At 44.8% G+C, this 19,440-nt stretch overlaps 1 protein-coding gene across 2 annotated transcripts in view; it reads left to right on the top strand.

Annotated features, from left to right (window-relative positions):
* LOC146869745 (CCN family member 1-like) overlaps window positions 1–19,440 on the top strand; it is an 80,937-nt gene that overhangs the window by 58,008 nt on the left and 3,489 nt on the right. The window lies entirely within an intron of this gene.

Below are 19,440 nucleotides of genomic sequence, written 5' to 3'. Positions count from 1 at the left end.
TGCATGGCATGCTATATCTACAGTAACACAAAGTGCTCTGCATGGCATGGTATATCTAGTGTAACGCAAGGTGGCTCTGTATGGCATGGTATATCTAGAGTAACGCATGGTGACTTTGCATGGCATGGTATATCTGGAGTAACGCAAGGTGGCTCTGCATGGGATGGTATATCTAGAGTAACGCCGGGTGGCTCTGCACGGCATGGTATATCTAGAGTAACGCAAGGTAACTCTGCATGGCATGGTGTATCTAGAGTAACGCAAGGTGGATCTGCATGGCATGGTTTATCTAGAGTAACGCAAGGTGGCTCTGCATGGCATGGTATATCTAGAGTAACGCAAGGTGGCTCTGCATGACATGGTATATCTAGAGTAACGCAAGGTGGTTCTGCATGGAATGGTGTATCTAGAGTAATGCAAGGTGGCTCTGCATGGTATGGTATATCTAGAGTAACGCAAGGTGCTCTGCAGGGCATGGTATATCTAGAGAAACGCAAGGTGGTTCTGCATGGAATGGTATATCTAGAGTAACGCAAGGTGGCTCTGCATGGCATGGTATATCTAGAGTAACGCAAGGTGCTCTGCATGGCATGGTATATCTAGAGTAACGCAAGGTGGCTCTGCATGGCATGGTATATCTAGAGTAACGCAAGGTGGCTCTGCATGGCATGGTATATCTAGAGTAACGCAAGGTGCTCTGCATGGCATGGTATATCTAGAGTAACGCAAGGTGACTCTGCATGGAATGGTATATCTAGAGTAGCGCAAGGTGGCTCTGCATGGCATGATATATCTAGAGTAGCGCAAGGTGGCTCTGCATGGCATATCTAGAGTAACGTAAGGTGTCTCTGCATGGCATGGTATATCTAGAGTAACGCAAGGTGGCTCTGCATGGTATGGTATATCTAGAGTAATGCAAGGTGGCTCTGCATATCATGGTGTATCTAGAGTAACGCAAGGTGGCTCTGCATGGCATGGTATATCTAGAGTAACGCAAGGTGGCTCTGCATGGCATGCTGTATCTAGAGTAACGCAGGGTGGCTCTGCATGGCATGGTGTATCTAGAGTAACGCAAGGTGGCTCTGCATGGCATGTTGTATCTAGAGTAACGCAGGGTGCTCTGCATGGCATGGTGTATCTAGAGTAACGCACGGTGGCTTTGCATGGCATGGTGTATCTAGAGTAATGCAAGGTGGCACTGCATGGCATGCTGTATCTAGAGTAATGCAGGGTGCTCTGCATGGCATGGTGTATCTAGAGTAACGCAAGGTGGCTCTGCATGGCATGCTGTATCTAGAGTAACGCAGGGTGCTCTGCATGGCATGGTGTATCTAGAGTAACGCAAGGTGGCTCTGCTTGCCATGGTATATCTAGAGTAACGCAAGGTGACTCTGCATGGCATATCTAGAGTAACTCCAGGTGGCTCTACATGGCATGGTATATCTAGTATAATGCAAGGTGGCTTTGCATGGCATGGTATATCTAGAGTAACGCCAGGTGGCTCTACATGGCATGGTATATCTAGAGTAACGCAAGGTGGCTCTGCATGGCATGGTATATCTAGAGTAACGCCAGGTGGCTCTGCATGACATGGTATATCTAGAGTACCGCAAGGTGGCTCTGCATGGCATGGTATATCTAGAGTAACGCCAGGTGGCTCTGCATGACATGGTATATCTATAGTACCCAAAGGTGGCTCTGCATGGCATGGTATATCTAGAGTAACGCCGGGTGGCTCTGCGTGGCATGGTATATCTAGAGTAACGCAAGGTGGCTCTGCATGGCATGGCATATCTAAAGTAACGCAAGGTGGCTCTGCATGGCATGGTATATCTAGAGTAATGCACGGTGGCTCTGCATGGCATGGTATAGCTAGAGTAACGCAAGGTGGCTCTGCATGGCATGGTATATTTAGAGTAACGCCAGGTGGCTCTACATGGCATGGTATATCTAGAGTAACGCAAGGTGGCTCTGCATGGCATGGTATATCTAGAGTAATGCAAGGTGGCTCTGCATGGTATGGTATATCTAGAGTAACGCAAGGTGGCTCTGCATGTCATGGAGTATCTAGAGTAACGCAAGATGGCTCTGCATGGCATGGTATATCCAGAGTAACGCAAGGTGGCTCTGCATGGTATGGTATATCTAGAGTAACGCAAGGTGCTCTGCATGGCATGGTATATCAAGAGTAACGCAAGGTGCTCTGCATGGCATGGTATATCTAGAGTAACGCAAGGTGGCTCTGCATGGAATGGTATATCTAGAGTAGCGCAAGGTGGCTCTGCATGGCATGATATATCTAGAGTAGCGCAAGGTGGCTCAGCATGGCATATCTAGAGTAACGCAAGGTGTCTCTGCATGGCATGGTATATCTAGAGTAACGCAAGGTGGCTCTGCATGGTATGGTATATCTAGAGTAACGCAAGGTAGCTCTGCATGACATGGTGTATCTAGAGTAACGCAAGGTGGCTCTGCATGGCATGGTATATCTAGAGTAACGCAAGGTGGCTCTGCATGGCATGGTATATCTAGAGTAACGCAAGGTGGCTCTGTATGGCATGGTGTATCATTCTAGAGTAACGCAAGGTGGCTCTGCATGGCATGGTATATCTAGAGTAACGCAAGGTGGCTCTGTATGGCATGGTATATCTAGAGTAAAGCCAGGTGGCTCTGCATGGCATGGTATATCTAGAGTAACGCAAGGTGGCTCTGCATGGCATGGTATATCTAGAGTAACGCAAGGTGGCTCTGCATGGTATATCTAGAGTAACGCAAGGTGCTCTGTATGGCATGGTATATCTAGAGTAACGCAAGGTGGCTCTGCATGTAATGGTATATCTAGAGTAACGCCAGGTGGCTCTGCATGGCATAGTATATCTAGAGTAACGCAAGGTGGCTCTGCATGACATGGTATATCTAGAGTAACGCAAGGTGGCTCTGCATGGAATGGTATATCTAGAGTAACGCCAGGTGGCTGTGCATGGCATGGTATATCTAGAGTAACGCCAGGTGGCTCTGCATGGCATGGTTTATCTAGAGTGATGCCAGGTGGCTCTGCATGGCATGGTATATCTAGAGTGACGCAAGGTGCCCTGCATGGCATGGTATATCTAGAGTGACTATATCACAATACATGGGATTGGGAGAGGGGCAATATAAACAATTATTATACCCTCAGAAGTAGTTCATGTCATGAACTATCAGTACCAACCCAAGTGCTTCCAAATTTGACATTTAAAACAACCCGACATGTGCAGAACAATCCAACAAAAGCATAAGTCAGAAAAAATGTGTGGAGAATGAGAAAGCATCTCACGTGCGCAACACCAGAGGAGCTGCTGGCTGGTACTCGCCAGTGTGCTCACGAGTTTCTCATCATCGATGACTTTCTCATGAAAAGAATGTGAAAGGGAATTGTGTAACAAAATTGTATGAAAAGAATTTTTACACCAAGAGAGGTCTATTAGGCAGCCCAAAAAAACCAAAAGAAAAATTCTTGGAAAAAAGACCCGTGTGGTCTTACAGATAAGATTAGGTATGACCCACGTATATATTTTGACCCGTTTTATTCCACTCTGTGAGTCATCCCAAGGTTAAAAACACGGTCATGTTCAAAAACCACATTTATGAATGGCCAACATGTTTCATTGCCTACTTAACTTTGCGGCAAATTCATCAGGGCATCAAGGGACTGCAATCACCTCCCTGGAATAAATCTGTTGACAAACAGAAATCGCTGCGTGTATGCAGAAAACATAAAAAGCACATGTCAGATTAACAGCAACACGAAGGAACCACAATGTACCCCCCTACAAGCCGACATGACACACCAATTCACAGGGAACATTACCTCGTGAAAGCCAAGGGCCCATATACCAGCTCTCACGGAGTCAGTGTATTAAGTGAGCACTGTCTGTTGCTCTATTGGTCCTAATGCCCACACACATCCGTTATTTTGTGGTGCTTACACCGTCATCTGTCGAGACAAATCAAATGCTTTAGGCGGTGCCCCTATCTCAAAGCTCATGCAAACTTGCTAGTGACACTGAGTCTTGTCTTTGATTAAAACCTATCACTACCCAGTACTCTGTTCGTAAAAGATAATTGGCAAGCATCTAGTTCACCCCACCATCCTTGTTATCCCAGTTAGCTCGTAACTAATAGTACTCTATCATACTCATGGTTCGCATACTCTCTGTCAAAAACTTTCCAATGCGCCTCCGCTTTTATAAAGATATTTGCCAGGGATCACCGTGTGGTTGGTAAACTCTCTTTACCTAAGTTCACCCTGGTTGTCCCAGTTAACTAAACAAACTACTGCTCTGTTGCTTTAGCCGCGCGTTGTCACCCCGCCTACGATATTAGTGCTGGTCAGCCCAAACTCACCGTACGGTTGAAGAGCTCTCTCCGTAACTCATTCCCGGGACAACCCGGGGATTGAGCGGCCGATATTTAAGCCGGCGGCTCAACAGTAGTACTTCCGGGTTAGGGCTGGTGACCCGGATCATTACGTGTAAGCGTCCATCAAGGCGGCCATCTTGTAATGGCCAGAATTCACATTCAATGCATCAACAGTGCATTAGTCTTTACCCAAGCAAAAGTATGTTTAAAGGAGGCGGCGATCAGAGTAGAATCATTTTTAAATTCTTTATTAAGAAACTTTTATCGAGGAGTTGGAGGTGGAAAATAAAAAATTTTTTAAATTTTTTTATTTATTTTGCCAAACAATACTCACTGGTGAATATCATAATCCCAAAAGCTATGTCAAGAATATATCAAGACACAAGGGGACGGATGTTTTTACCAGAAACTGGTACACAGTACATACCAAGAGTGTATCCACCAAATTGCAGGACCTACAACAATGACCCCAGTTTTCATCGTCTGGAAATCTTGTTCCACTCTATTTGATCATTCAGGCCAACTTGGTCAACCTTTTCGGAATAAATCCAGCGAGCTTCCTTCACTGCAAGCGTATTCTCAATTTGATTAGCATGGCCCATCACTCTTTCTAACACCACCCATTTAACAGCCTTATAGTTGTGCTGGTGGTCTTTATAATGTTGAACCAATTTCGTGGTTAATTTGCCGTTCTTGATGGTACTGAGGTGCTCTTGTATCCTCACCTTGATTTTTCTTGCGGTGAGGCCAATATAGTGAAGCCCACATGGGCAAGTGAGCCTGTAAATCGTATTTGATGAATTGCAGTTACTGAACTTATTTAAGTGCCAAGTCCGTCCATCCTGCAACTGAACACTAGTTGTTTTTTCAGTTAGTTCACAGACAGAACAGCCTCCACACGGGTAGTGTCCCGGGGGAATGGATGTATTGGTCACTTGTGATTGAGGCCTAGTATGGACAAGCCTATCTTTAAAGTTCTGGGCTCTTCTGAAAGCAAACCGAGGTGCTGGCATTCTATAGTCGCTGGTGGATAATAAGGACCAATGCTTTCTAATGGCCTGACGAATTTTTGTCGCAAGAGGGTCAAAGGTAAGCACTATGGGTAGACAATCAGAGCTCTCCCTCGAATTCCTTTCCAATAGTGCTTCACGTGGGGTGTTATGTGCCCTCTTGCGAGCTCTGTTGACAATTTTTCTAGGGTATGCCCTCTGTACCAGCTTCTCAGTGAGGGCTTCAGACTGTTTCAAAAAGTCAACAGTCGAGGAACAGTTTCTGCGATAACGCAGAAACTGTCCCACTGGCAGATTATCCCTCAACGCTCTAGGATGGAAAGATTGGTAATGCAAGAGGGAATTTTTGTTGGTAGGTTTCTGATGAACAGTAGAGGTTAACCTATCGCCAATCACAGTGATGTCCAAGTCTAGGTATGTAACCGTCTCGGTGCTGATGTTCCATGTGAACTTCAAACATCTGTCCCGATTATTGAGCCATTCCAAAAACTCAACAAGATGGCTACGTGTACCAGTCCATATGCAAAGAACATCATCTATATACCGCTTCCAGAGGCTGATGTGCCCCTGGAAGGGATTAGATGGATGATATAAATGATGTTCCTCGAACTGGCCCACGTAGATGCAGGCCAGACTCGGTGCGAAGGTAGCACCCATAGAAGTCCCAGATATTTGTAGGAACATATCATCCTTATAAGCAAAGTAATTCCGAGTGAGTGCTACCTCTATGCATTGCATAACAAAGGTTTGGGGGATGTCATAAAACCACTCCTGACTTTCAAGGGCACGTGCTGCTGCCACAAGCGTTGCGTCTTGGGGGATACTTGTATATAACGATTCAATATCGATAGTAACAAGTATCTGTTGCAATTCATCAAACCTTAAATCTTGGATGGTATTCAAGATGTCGGTGGTATCCTGGACATATGACAGTTGTTTAACCACCGACTCCCTAAGGAAGAAGTCGGCAAATTGAGACAATGGTTCCAGTACAGAGGAAATCCCCGACACTATCGGGCGTCCTGGAGGGGGCCGTTGTGCCTTATGGATTTTCGGCAAGATGTAAAATGCCGGAATCCTGGGTTTGATGTTAACTAGGAAGTCAGCTTCCTTGGTGGTAATCCAATTTCTTTCTCTCGCATGTCCCACCATAGTGGTGATGGTATTCAACAATTCAGCGGTGGGATCCCTGATCAACGGTTGATAGTTGTTTCTATCATCCAAAAGCCTTCGAACCTCTCTCTCATAGTCAGCAGTATTCATTAGGACGATAGCCCCACCCTTATGGGCCGATTTAATCGTAAGGGCTGAGTTCTTTTGCAACGATGTCAATGCATGCCAATCGTTCTTGGTCATGTTGCTGAATACATTTCTTTGTTCTGTCTCCTCAAGCAACCTAATCTCATCAAGAACCTTTCTTTCGAAGGCAAGAACTTCAGGGCCTACTGTGTGACTGGGGGGGCAAAAATGAGAGGGACGGTGTAAATTAGTGGTAAACAGTGTTGGAGGTTCTGATTCCTTCAGTGCGAAAAACTTTTTTAATTTGATCTTCCTCATTGCCTCATGTACTTCCATTCTGCATTTGAAAGGGTCATGTCTGGGAGTTGGAACATACCCCAAACCTTTATTGAGCACTCTCAGTTCATCATTTGAAAGTTGGTAATCGGACAAATTAACCACAATATTGTTTACGTGGGCATTCTGCCCCTGCTCCTGGTTACGCGGGGGGAGAATGACTGCCATGTCTGGGACTGATTCTGACGTCCTCGACCTCGACCTCTCGACCCGCCCCCTCTGTTTCCTCTCTGGCTCTGGACTAAAAAAGAACGTAAAAGACCACCCAGGTCCTGATTGGATTGAACCTGTGGGTTGAATCTCACTCCCCTTTGTTCCGGACCTGATGACCCCTCTTCTTCCTCACTCGAGGTATTGTCGAATGTCCAGTTCTGGGGAGTACGCCTAGCTTGTACTCGGCCTCCCCTCTGGGACCTGTTCTGTGGTGCCTGATCACTATCCTGTTGATAGTACTTATCCTCTGTGTACGGGAATGCCCACTCGTGTGAATATCTTTCTAGATTTCTCTTCAACCCCTTGATCTTCTGGTTGATCATATAGTTTCTATATTCACTAAGATCCTCTTGAATTCTCTGCAGCTGTTCCTTTGCGTCTGCAATACTAGAGTCTGATTTTATACTCTCCTCTAGTTCTAGGATCTCTTTTAGGAGTTCTTCGCTCAATCGTTTGGCTGTCTGAATAATCAGAATCAGCCAATCTCTAGTGCATTTATTTGCGATGAAACTCCAGTCAATTCTGAATTGTTTATCCTCTAAAAAGATCCTAGGTTCAATCCTCACCAACAGACTGGAAGGGGCTGCGCCAGCTCGATAATATTCAGTCATCAATGCCCCATGTAAAGCAACTCTCACTTGCTTCTTTTTAGTAAAACTCAATTTCTCCCATTCTTCACGTATAGAGCCCGTATTTGAAAGACCGGAATCTGGAAGAAGTGAGGGGCCTGAAAGGATCGCAGCGATTTGGTCATCCGTAAAGGCTAGGCAATTCTTGTCCATCTCAAAGAGGAAACAAAAGGGGGCCTGATAGTTTGTCTCAACAGATGCAAAGTCGAGCGCACTGGAAGTGTCTATCGTAATGTAGGCACGGGATACTAGTGGAACCTTCAGCTATCTGTTGTAGATCAGTGTAGTTAAAAACTCTCACGGCTGATCCGCCGTACTATGTATATACTCAAAAAAGGAGTTTAAGAGGGAAAATCGCCCAGGCCACCCTCCACTCAATCAATAATACAAACTATAAGACCTGGAGATATCAAGCACTATATCACAATACATGGGATTGGGAGAGGGGCAATATAAACAATTATTATACCCTCAGAAGTAGTTCATGTCATGAACTATCAGTACCAACCCAAGTGCTTCCAAATTTGACATTTAAAACAACCCGACATGTGCAGAACAATCCAACAAAAGCATAAGTCAGAAAAAATGTGTGGAGAATGAGAAAGCATCTCACGTGCGCAACACCAGAGGAGCTGCTGGCTGGTACTCGCCAGTGTGCTCACGAGTTTCTCATCATCGATGACTTTCTCATGAAAAGAATGTGAAAGGGAATTGTGTAACAAAATTGTATGAAAAGAATTTTTACACCAAGAGAGGTCTATTAGGCAGCCCAAAAAAACCAAAAGAAAAATTCTTGGAAAAAAGACCCGTGTGGTCTTACAGATAAGATTAGGTATGACCCACGTATATATTTTGACCCGTTTTATTCCACTCTGTGAGTCACCCCAAGGTTAAAAACACGGTCATGTTCAAAAACCACATTTATGAATGGCCAACATGTTTCATTGCCTACTTAACTTTGCGGCAAATTCATCAGGGCATCAAGGGACTGCAATCACCTCCCTGGAATAAATCTGTTGACAAACAGAAATCGCTGCGTGTATGCAGAAAACATAAAAAGCACATGTCAGATTAACAGCAACACGAAGGAACCACAATGTACCCCCCTACAAGCCGACATGACACACCAATTCACAGGGAACATTACCTCGTGAAAGCCAAGGGCCCATATACCAGCTCTCACGGAGTCAGTGTATTAAGTGAGCACTGTCTGTTGCTCTATTGGTCCTAATGCCCACACACATCCGTTATTTTGTGGTGCTTAGACCGTCATCTGTCGAGACAAATCAAATGCTTTAGGCGGTGCCCCTATCTCAAAGCTCATGCAAACTTGCTAGTGACACTGAGTCTTGTCTTTGATTAAAACCTATCACTACCCAGTACTCTGTTCGTAAAAGATAATTGGCAAGCATCTAGTTCACCCCACCATCCTTGTTATCCCAGTTAGCTCGTAACTAATAGTACTCTATCATACTCATGGTTCGCATACTCTCTGTCAAAAACTTTCCAATGCGCCTCCGCTTTTATAAAGATATTTGCCAGGGATCACCGTGTGGTTGGTAAACTCTCTTTACCTAAGTTCACCCTGGTTGTCCCAGTTAACTAAACAAACTACTGCTCTGTTGCTTTAGCCGCGCGTTGTCACCCCGCCTACGATATTAGTGCTGGTCAGCCCAAACTCACCGTACGGTTGAAGAGCTCTCTCCGTAACTCATTCCCGGAACAACCCGGGGATTGAGCGGCCGATATTTAAGCCGGCGGCTCAACAGTAGTACTTCCGGGTTAGGGCTGGTGACCCGGATCATTACGTGTAAGCGTCCATCAAGGCGGCCATCTTGTAATGGCCAGAATTCACATTCAATGCATCAACGGTGCATTAGTCTTTACCCAAGCAAAAGTATGTTTAAAGGAGGCGGCGATCAGAGTAGAATCATTTTTAAATTCTTTATTAAGAAACTTTTATCGAGGAGTTGGAGGTGGAAAATAAAATTTTTTTTTAATTTTTTTTATTTATTTTGCCAAACAATACTCACTGGTGAATATCATAATCCCAAAAGCTATGTCAAGAATATATCAAGACACAAGGGGACGGATGTTTTTACCAGAAACTGGTACACAGTACATACCAAGAGTGTATCCACCAAATTGCAGGACCTACAACAATGACCCCAGTTTTCATCGTCTGGAAATCTTGTTCCACTCTATTTGATCATTCAGGCCAACTTGGTCAACCTTTTCGGAATAAATCCAGCGAGCTTCCTTCACTGCAAGCGTATTCTCAATTTGATTAGCATGGCCCATCACTCTTCCTAACACCACCCATTTAACAGCCTTATAGTTGTGCTGGTGGTCTTTATAATGTTGAACCAATTTCGTGGTTAATTTGCCGTTCTTGATGGTACTGAGGTGCTCTTGTATCCTCACCTTGATTTTTCTTGTGGTGAGGCCAATATAGTGAAGCCCACATGGGCAAGTGAGCCTGTAAATCGTATTTGATGAATTGCAGTTACTGAACTTATTTAAGTGCCAAGTCCGTCCATCCTGCAACTGAACACTAGTTGTTTTTTCAGTTAGTTCACAGACAGAACAGCCTCCACACGGGTAGTGTCCCGGGGGAATGGATGTATTGGTCACTTGTGATTGAGGCCTAGTATGGACAAGCCTATCTTTAAAGTTCTGGGCTCTTCTGAAAGCAAACCGAGGTGCTGGCATTCTATAGTCGCTGGTGGATAATAAGGACCAATGCTTTCTAATGGCCTGACGAATTTTTGTCGCAAGAGGGTCAAAGGTAAGCACTATGGGTAGACAATCAGAGCTCTCCCTCGAATTCCTTTCCAAAAGTGCTTCACGTGGGGTGTTATGTGCCCTCTTGCGAGCTCTGTTGACAATTTTTCTAGGGTATGCCCTCTGTACCAGCTTCTCAGTGAGGGCTTCAGACTGTTTCAAAAAGTCAACAGTCGAGGAACAGTTTCTGCGATAACGCAGAAACTGTCCCACTGGCAGATTATCCCTCAACGCTCTAGGATGGAAAGATTGGTAATGCAAGAGGGAATTTTTGTTGGTAGGTTTCTGATGAACAGTAGAGGTTAACCTATCGCCAATCACAGTGATGTCCAAGTCTAGGTATGTAACCGTCTCGGTGCTGATGTTCCATGTGAACTTCAAACATCTGTCCCGATTATTGAGCCATTCCAAAAACTCAACAAGATGGCTACGTGTACCAGTCCATATGCAAAGAACATCATCTATATACCGCTTCCAGAGGCTGATGTGCCCCTGGAAGGGATTAGATGGATGATATAAATGATGTTCCTCGAACTGGCCCACGTAGATGCAGGCCAGACTCGGTGCGAAGGTAGCACCCATAGAAGTCCCAGATATTTGTAGGAACATATCATCCTTATAAGCAAAGTAATTCCGAGTGAGTGCTACCTCTATGCATTGCATAACAAAGGTTTGGGGGATGTCATAAAACCACTCCTGACTTTCAAGGGCACGTGCTGCTGCCACAAGCGTTGCGTCTTGGGGGATACTTGTATATAACGATTCAATATCGATAGTAACAAGTATCTGTTGCAATTCATCAAACCTTAAATCTTGGATGGTATTCAAGATGTCGGTGGTATCCTGGACATATGACAGTTGTTTAACCACCGACTCCCTAAGGAAGAAGTCGGCAAATTGAGACAATGGTTCCAGTACAGAGGAAATCCCCGACACTATCGGGCGTCCTGGAGGGGGCCGTTGTGCCTTATGGATTTTCGGCAAGATGTAAAATGCCGGAATCCTGGGTTTGATGTTAACTAGGAAGTCAGCTTCCTTGGTGGTAATCCAATTTCTTTCTCTCGCATGTCCCACCATAGTGGTGATGGTATTCAACAATTCAGCGGTGGGATCCCTGATCAACGGTTGATAGTTGTTTCTATCATCCAAAAGCCTTCGAACCTCTCTCTCATAGTCAGCAGTATTCATTAGGACGATAGCCCCACCCTTATCGGCCGATTTAATCGTAAGGGCTGAGTTCTTTTGCAACGATGTCAATGCATGCCAATCGTTCTTGGTCATGTTGCTGAATACATTTCTTTGTTCTGTCTCCTCAAGCAACCTAATCTCATCAAGAACCTTTCTTTCGAAGGCAAGAACTTCAGGGCCTACTGTGTGACTGGGGGGGCAAAAATGAGAGGGACGGTGTAAATTAGTGGTAAACAGTGATGGAGGTTCTGATTCCTTCAGTGCGAAAAACTTTTTTAATTTGATCTTCCTCATTGCCTCATGTACTTCCATTCTGCATTTGAAAGGGTCATGTCTGGGAGTTGGAACATACCCCAAACCTTTATTGAGCACTCTCAGTTCATCATTTGAAAGTTGGTAATCGGACAAATTAACCACAATATTGTTTACGTGGGCATTCTGCCCCTGCTCCTGGTTACGCGGGGGGAAAATGACTGCCATGTCTGGGACTGATTCTGACGTCCTCGACCTCGACCTCTCGACCCGCCCCCTCTGTTTCCTCTCTGGCTCTGGACTAAAAAAGAACGTAAAAGACCACCCAGGTCCTGATTGGATTGAACCTGTGGGTTGAATCTCACTCCCCTTTGTTCCGGACCTGATGACCCCTCTTCTTCCTCACTCGAGGTATTGTCGAATGTCCAGTTCTGGGGAGTACGCCTAGCTTGTACTCGGCCTCCCCTCTGGGACCTGTTCTGTGGTGCCTGATCACTATCCTGTTGATAGTACTTATCCTCTGTGTACGGGAATGCCCACTCGTGTGAATATCTTTCTAGATTTCTCTTCAACCCCTTGATCTTCTGGTTGATCATATAGTTTCTATATTCACTAAGATCCTCTTGAATTCTCTGCAGCTGTTCCTTTGCGTCTGCAATACTAGAGTCTGATTTTATACTCTCCTCTAGTTCTAGGATCTCTTTTAGGAGTTCTTCGCTCAATCGTTTGGCTGTCTGAATAATCAGAATCAGCCAATCTCTAGTGCATTTATTTGCGATGAAACTCCAGTCAATTCTGAATTGTTTATCCTCTAAAAAGATCCTAGGTTCAATCCTCACCAACAGACTGGAAGGGGCTGCGCCAGCTCGATAATATTCAGTCATCAATGCCCCATGTAAAGCAACTCTCACTTGCTTCTTTTTAGTAAAACTCAATTTCTCCCATTCTTCACGTATAGAGCCCGTATTTGAAAGACCGGAATCTGGAAGAAGTGAGGGGCCTGAAAGGATCGCAGCGATTTGGTCATCCGTAAAGGCTAGGCAATTCTTGTCCATCTCAAAGAGGAAACAAAAGGGGGCCTGATAGTTTGTCTCAACAGATGCAAAGTCGAGCGCACTGGAAGTGTCTATCGTAATGTAGGCACGGGATACTAGTGGAACCTTCAGCTATCTGTTGTAGATCAGTGTAGTTAAAAACTCTCACGGCTGATCCGCCGTACTATGTATATACTCAAAAAAGGAGTTTAAGAGGGAAAATCGCCCAGGCCACCCTCCACTCAATCAATAATACAAACTATAAGACCTGGAGATATCAAGCACTATATCACAATACATGGGATTGGGAGAGGGGCAATATAAACAATTATTATACCCTCAGAAGTAGTTCATGTCATGAACTATCAGTACCAACCCAAGTGCTTCCAAATTTGACATTTAAAACAACCCGACATGTGCAGAACAATCCAACAAAAGCATAAGTCAGAAAAAATGTGTGGAGAATGAGAAAGCATCTCACGTGCGCAACACCAGAGGAGCTGCTGGCTGGTACTCGCCAGTGTGCTCACGAGTTTCTCATCATCGATGACTTTCTCATGAAAAGAATGTGAAAGGGAATTGTGTAACAAAATTGTATGAAAAGAATTTTTACACCAAGAGAGGTCTATTAGGCAGCCCAAAAAAACCAAAAGAAAAATTCTTGGAAAAAAGACCCGTGTGGTCTTACAGATAAGATTAGGTATGACCCACGTATATATTTTGACCCGTTTTATTCCACTCTGTGAGTCACCCCAAGGTTAAAAACACGGTCATGTTCAAAAACCACATTTATGAATGGCCAATGGCTCAAACGATTGAGCGAAGAACTCCTAAAAGAGATCCTAGAACTAGAGGAGAGTATAAAATCAGACTCTAGTATTGCAGACGCAAAGGAACAGCTGCAGAGAATTCAAGAGGATCTTAGTGAATATAGAAACTATATGATCAACCAGAAGATCAAGGGGTTGAAGAGAAATCTAGAAAGATATTCACACGAGTGGGCATTCCCGTACACAGAGGATAAGTACTATCAACAGGATAGTGATCAGGCACCACAGAACAGGTCCCAGAGGGGAGGCCGAGTACAAGCTAGGCGTACTCCCCAGAACTGGACATTCGACAATACCTCGAGTGAGGAAGAAGAGGGGTCATCAGGTCCGGAACAAAGGGGAGTGAGATTCAACCCACAGGTTCAATCCAATCAGGACCTGGGTGGTCTTTTACGTTCTTTTTTAGTCCAGAGCCAGAGAGGAAACAGAGGGGGCGGGTCGAGAGGTCGAGGTCGAGGACGTCAGAATCAGTCCCAGACATGGCAGTCATTCTCCCCCCGCGTAACCAGGAGCAGGGGCAGAATGCCCACGTAAACAATATTGTGGTTAATTTGTCCGATTACCAACTTTCAAATGATGAACTGAGAGTGCTCAATAAAGGTTTGGGGTATGTTCCAACTCCCAGACATGACCCTTTCAAATGCAGAATGGAAGTACATGAGGCAATGAGGAAGATCAAATTAAAAAAGTTTTTCGCACTGAAGGAATCAGAACCTCCATCACTGTTTACCACTAATTTACACCGTCCCTCTCATTTTTGCCCCCCCAGTCACACAGTAGGCCCTGAAGTTCTTGCCTTCGAAAGAAAGGTTCTTGATGAGATTAGGTTGCTTGAGGAGACAGAACAAAGAAATGTATTCAGCAACATGACCAAGAACGATTGGCATGCATTGACATCGTTGCAAAAGAACTCAGCCCTTACGATTAAATCGGCCCATAAGGGTGGGGCTATCGTCCTAATGAATACTGCTGACTATGAGAGAGAGGTTCGAAGGCTTTTGGATGATAGAAACAACTATCAACCGTTGATCAGGGATCCCACCGCTGAATTGTTGAATACCATCACCACTATGGTGGGACATGCGAGAGAAAGAAATTGGATTACCACCAAGGAAGCTGACTTCCTAGTTAACATCAAACCCAGGATTCCGGCATTTTACATCTTGCCGAAAATCCATAAGGCACAACGGCCCCCTCCAGGACGCCCGATAGTGTCGGGGATTTCCTCTGTACTGGAACCATTGTCTCAATTTGCCGACTTCTTCCTTAGGGAGTCGGTGGTTAAACAACTGTCATATGTCCAGGATACCACCGACATCTTGAATACCATCCAAGATTTAAGGTTTGATGAATTGCAACAGATACTTGTTACTATCGATATTGAATCGTTATATACAAGTATCCCCCAAGACGCAACGCTTGTGGCAGCAGCACGTGCCCTTGAAAGTCAGGAGTGGTTTTATGACATCCCCCAAACCTTTGTTATGCAATGCATAGAGGTAGCACTCACTCGGAATTACTTTGCTTATAAGGATGATATGTTCCTACAAATATCTGGGACTTCTATGGGTGCTACCTTCGCACCGAGTCTGGCCTGCATCTACGTGGGCCAGTTCGAGGAACATCATTTATATCATCCATCTAATCCCTTCCAGGGGCACATCAGCCTCTGGAAGCGGTATATAGATGATGTTCTTTGCATATGGACTGGTACACGTAGCCATCTTGTTGAGTTTTTGGAATGGCTCAATAATCGGGACAGATGTTTGAAGTTCACATGGAACATCAGCACCGAGACGGTTACATACCTAGACTTGGACATCACTGTGATTGGCGATAGGTTAACCTCTACTGTTCATCAGAAACCTACCAACAAAAATTCCCTCTTGCATTACCAATCTTTCCATCCTAGAGCGTTGAGGGATAATCTGCCAGTGGGACAGTTTCTGCGTTATCGCAGAAACTGTTCCTCGACTGTTGACTTTTTGAAACAGTCTGAAGCCCTCACTGAGAAGCTGGTACAGAGGGCATACCCTAGAAAAATTGTCAACAGAGCTCGCAAGAGGGCACATAACACCCCACGTGAAGCACTATTGGAAAGGAATTCGAGGGAGAGCTCTGATTGTCTACCCATAGTGCTTACCTTTGACCCTCTTGCGACAAAAATTCGTCAGGCCATTAGAAAGCATTGGTCCTTATTATCCACCAGCGACTATAGAATGCCAGCACCTCGGTTTGCTTTCAGAAGAGCCCAGAACTTTAAAGATAGGCTTGTCCATACTAGGCCTCAATCACAAGTGACCAATACATCCATTCCCCCGGGACACTACCCGTGTGGAGGCTGTTCTGTCTGTGAACTAACTGAAAAAACAACTAGTGTTCAGTTGCAGGATGGACGGACTTGGCACTTAAATAAGTTCAGTAACTGCAATTCATCAAATACGATTTACAGGCTCACTTGCCCATGTGGGCTTCACTATATTGGCCTCACCACAAGAAAAATCAAGGTGAGGATACAAGAGCACCTCAGTACCATCAAGAACGGCAAATTAACCACGAAATTGGTTCAACATTATAAAGACCACCAGCACAACTATAAGGCTGTTAAATGGGTGGTGTTAGAAAGAGTGATGGGCCATGCTAATCAAATTGAGAATACGCTTGCAGTGAAGGAAGCTCGCTGGATTTATTCCGAAAAGGTTGACCAAGTTGGCCTGAATGATCAAATAGAGTGGAACAAGATTTCCAGACGATGAAAACTGGGGTCATTGTTGTAGGTCCTGCAATTTGGTGGATACACTCTTGGTATGTACTGTGTACCAGTTTCTGGTAAAAACATCCGTCCCCTTGTGTCTTGATATATTCTTGACATAGCTTTTGGGATTATGATATTCACCAGTGAGTATTGTTTGGCAAAATAAATAAAAAAAATTAATTTTTTTTTTATTTTCCACCTCCAACTCCTCGATAAAAGTTTCTTAATAAAGAATTTAAAAATGATTCTACTCTGATCGCCGCCTCCTTTAAACATACTTTTGCTTGGGTAAAGACTAATGCACTGTTGATGCATTGAATGTGAATTCTGGCCATTACAAGATGGCCGCCTTGATGGACGCTTACACGTAATGATCCGGGTCACCAGCCCTAACCCGGAAGTACTACTGTTGAGCCGCCGGCTTAAATATCGGCCGCTCAATCCCCGGGTTGTTCCGGGAATGAGTTACGGAGAGAGCTCTTCAACCGTACGGTGAGTTTGGGCTGACCAGCACTAATATCGTAGGCGGGGTGACAACGCGCGGCTAAAGCAACAGAGCAGTAGTTTGTTTAGTTAACTGGGACAACCAGGGTGAACTTAGGTAAAGAGAGTTTACCAACCACACGGTGATCCCTGGCAAATATCTTTATAAAAGCGGAGGCGCATTGGAAAGTTTTTGACAGAGAGTATGCGAACCATGAGTATGATAGAGTACTATTAGTTACGAGCTAACTGGGATAACAAGGATGGTGGGGTGAACTAGATGCTTGCCAATTATCTTTTACGAACAGAGTACTGGGTAGTGATAGGTTTTAATCAAAGACAAGACTCAGTGTCACTAGCAAGTTTGCATGAGCTTTGAGATAGGGGCACCGCCTAAAGCATTTGATTTGTCTCGACAGATGACGGTCTAAGCACCACAAAATAACGGATGTGTGTGGGCATTAGGACCAATAGAGCAACAGACAGTGCTCACTTAATACACTGACTCCGTGAGAGCTGGTATATGGGCCCTTGGCTTTCACGAGGTAATGTTCCCTGTGAATTGGTGTGTCATGTCGGCTTGTAGGGGGGTACATTGTGGTTCCTTCGTGTTGCTGTTAATCTGACATGTGCTTTTTATGTTTTCTGCATACACGCAGCGATTTCTGTTTGTCAACAGATTTATTCCAGGGAGGTGATTGCAGTCCCTTGATGCCCTGATGAATTTGCCGCAAAGTTAAGTAGGCAATGAAACATGTTGGCCATTCATAAATGTGGTTTTTGAACATGACCGTGTTTTTAACCTTGGGGTGACTCACAGAGTGGAATAAAACGGGTCAAAATATATACGTGGGTCATACCTAATCTTATCTGTAAGACCACACGGGTCTTTTTTCCAAGAATTTTTCTTTTGGTTTTTTTGGGCTGCCTAATAGACCTCTCTTGGTGTAAAAATTCTTTTCATACAATTTTGTTACACAATTCCCTTTCACATTCTTTTCATGAGAAAGTCATCGATGATGAGAAACTCGTGAGCACACTGGCGAGTACCAGCCAGCAGCTCCTCTGGTGTTGCGCACATGAGATGCTTTCTCATTCTCCACACATTTTTTCTGACTTATGCTTTTGTTGGATTGTTCTGCACATGTCGGGTTGTTTTAAATGTCAAATTTGGAAGCACTTGGGTTGGTACTGATAGTTCATGACATGAACTACTTCTGAGGGTATAATAATTGTTTATATTGCCCCTCTCCCAATCCCATGTATTGTGATATAGTGCTTGATATCTCCAGGTCTTATAGTTTGTATTATTGATTGAGTGGAGGGTGGCCTGGGCGATTTTCCCTCTTAAACTCCTTTTTTGAGTATATATCTAGAGTGACGCCAGGTGGCTCTGCATGGCATGGTATATCTAGAGTGACGCCAGGTGGCTCTGCATGGCATGGTATATCTAGAGTGACGCAAGGTGCCCTGCATGGCATGGTATATCTAGAGTAACACAAGGTGGCTCTGCATGGCATGGTATATCTAGAGTAATGCCAGGTGGCTCTGCATGGCATGGTATATCTAGAGTAACGCAAGGTGGCTCTGCATGGCATGGTGTATCTAGAGTAACGCCTGGTGGCTCTGCATGGCATGGTATATCTAGAGTAACGCAAGGTGGCTCTGCATGGCATGGTATATCTAGAGTAACGCCAGGTGGCTCTGCATGGCATGGTGTATCTAGAGTAACGCAAGGTGGCTCTGCATGGCATGGTATATCTAGAGTAGCGCAAGGTGGCTCTGCATGGCATGGTATATCTTGAATAGCGCAAGGTGGCTCTGCATGGCATGGTATATCTAGAGTAACGCAAGGTGGCTCTGCATGGCATGGTATATCTAGAGTAACGCTAGGTGGCTCTGCATGGCACGATTTATCTAGAGTAACCCAAGGTGCTCTGCATGGCATGGTATATCTAGAGTAACGCAAGGTGGCTCTGCATGGAATGGTATATCAAGAGTAACACAAGGTGCTCTGCATGGCATGCTATATCTACAGTAACACAAAGTGCTCTGCATGGCATGGTATATGAAGTGTAACGCAAGGTGGCTCTGTATGGCATGGTATATCTAGAGTAACGCATGGGGACTTTGCATGGCATGGTATATCTAGAGTAACGCAAGGTGGCTCTGCATGGGATGGTATATCTTGAGTAACGCCGGGTGGCTCTGCACGGCATGGTATATCTAGAGTAACGCAAGGTAACTCTGCATGGCATGGTGTATCTAGAGTAACGCAAGGTGGAT

The sequence above is a fragment of the Triturus cristatus genome, chromosome 1_1 (assembly GCF_964204655.1).
Source record: "Triturus cristatus chromosome 1_1, aTriCri1.1, whole genome shotgun sequence".
Lineage (NCBI taxonomy): Eukaryota > Metazoa > Chordata > Amphibia > Caudata > Salamandridae > Triturus > Triturus cristatus.
The sequence above is the reverse complement of the archived record's forward strand: the minus strand, read 5'-3'. Positions and strand labels throughout refer to the sequence as shown.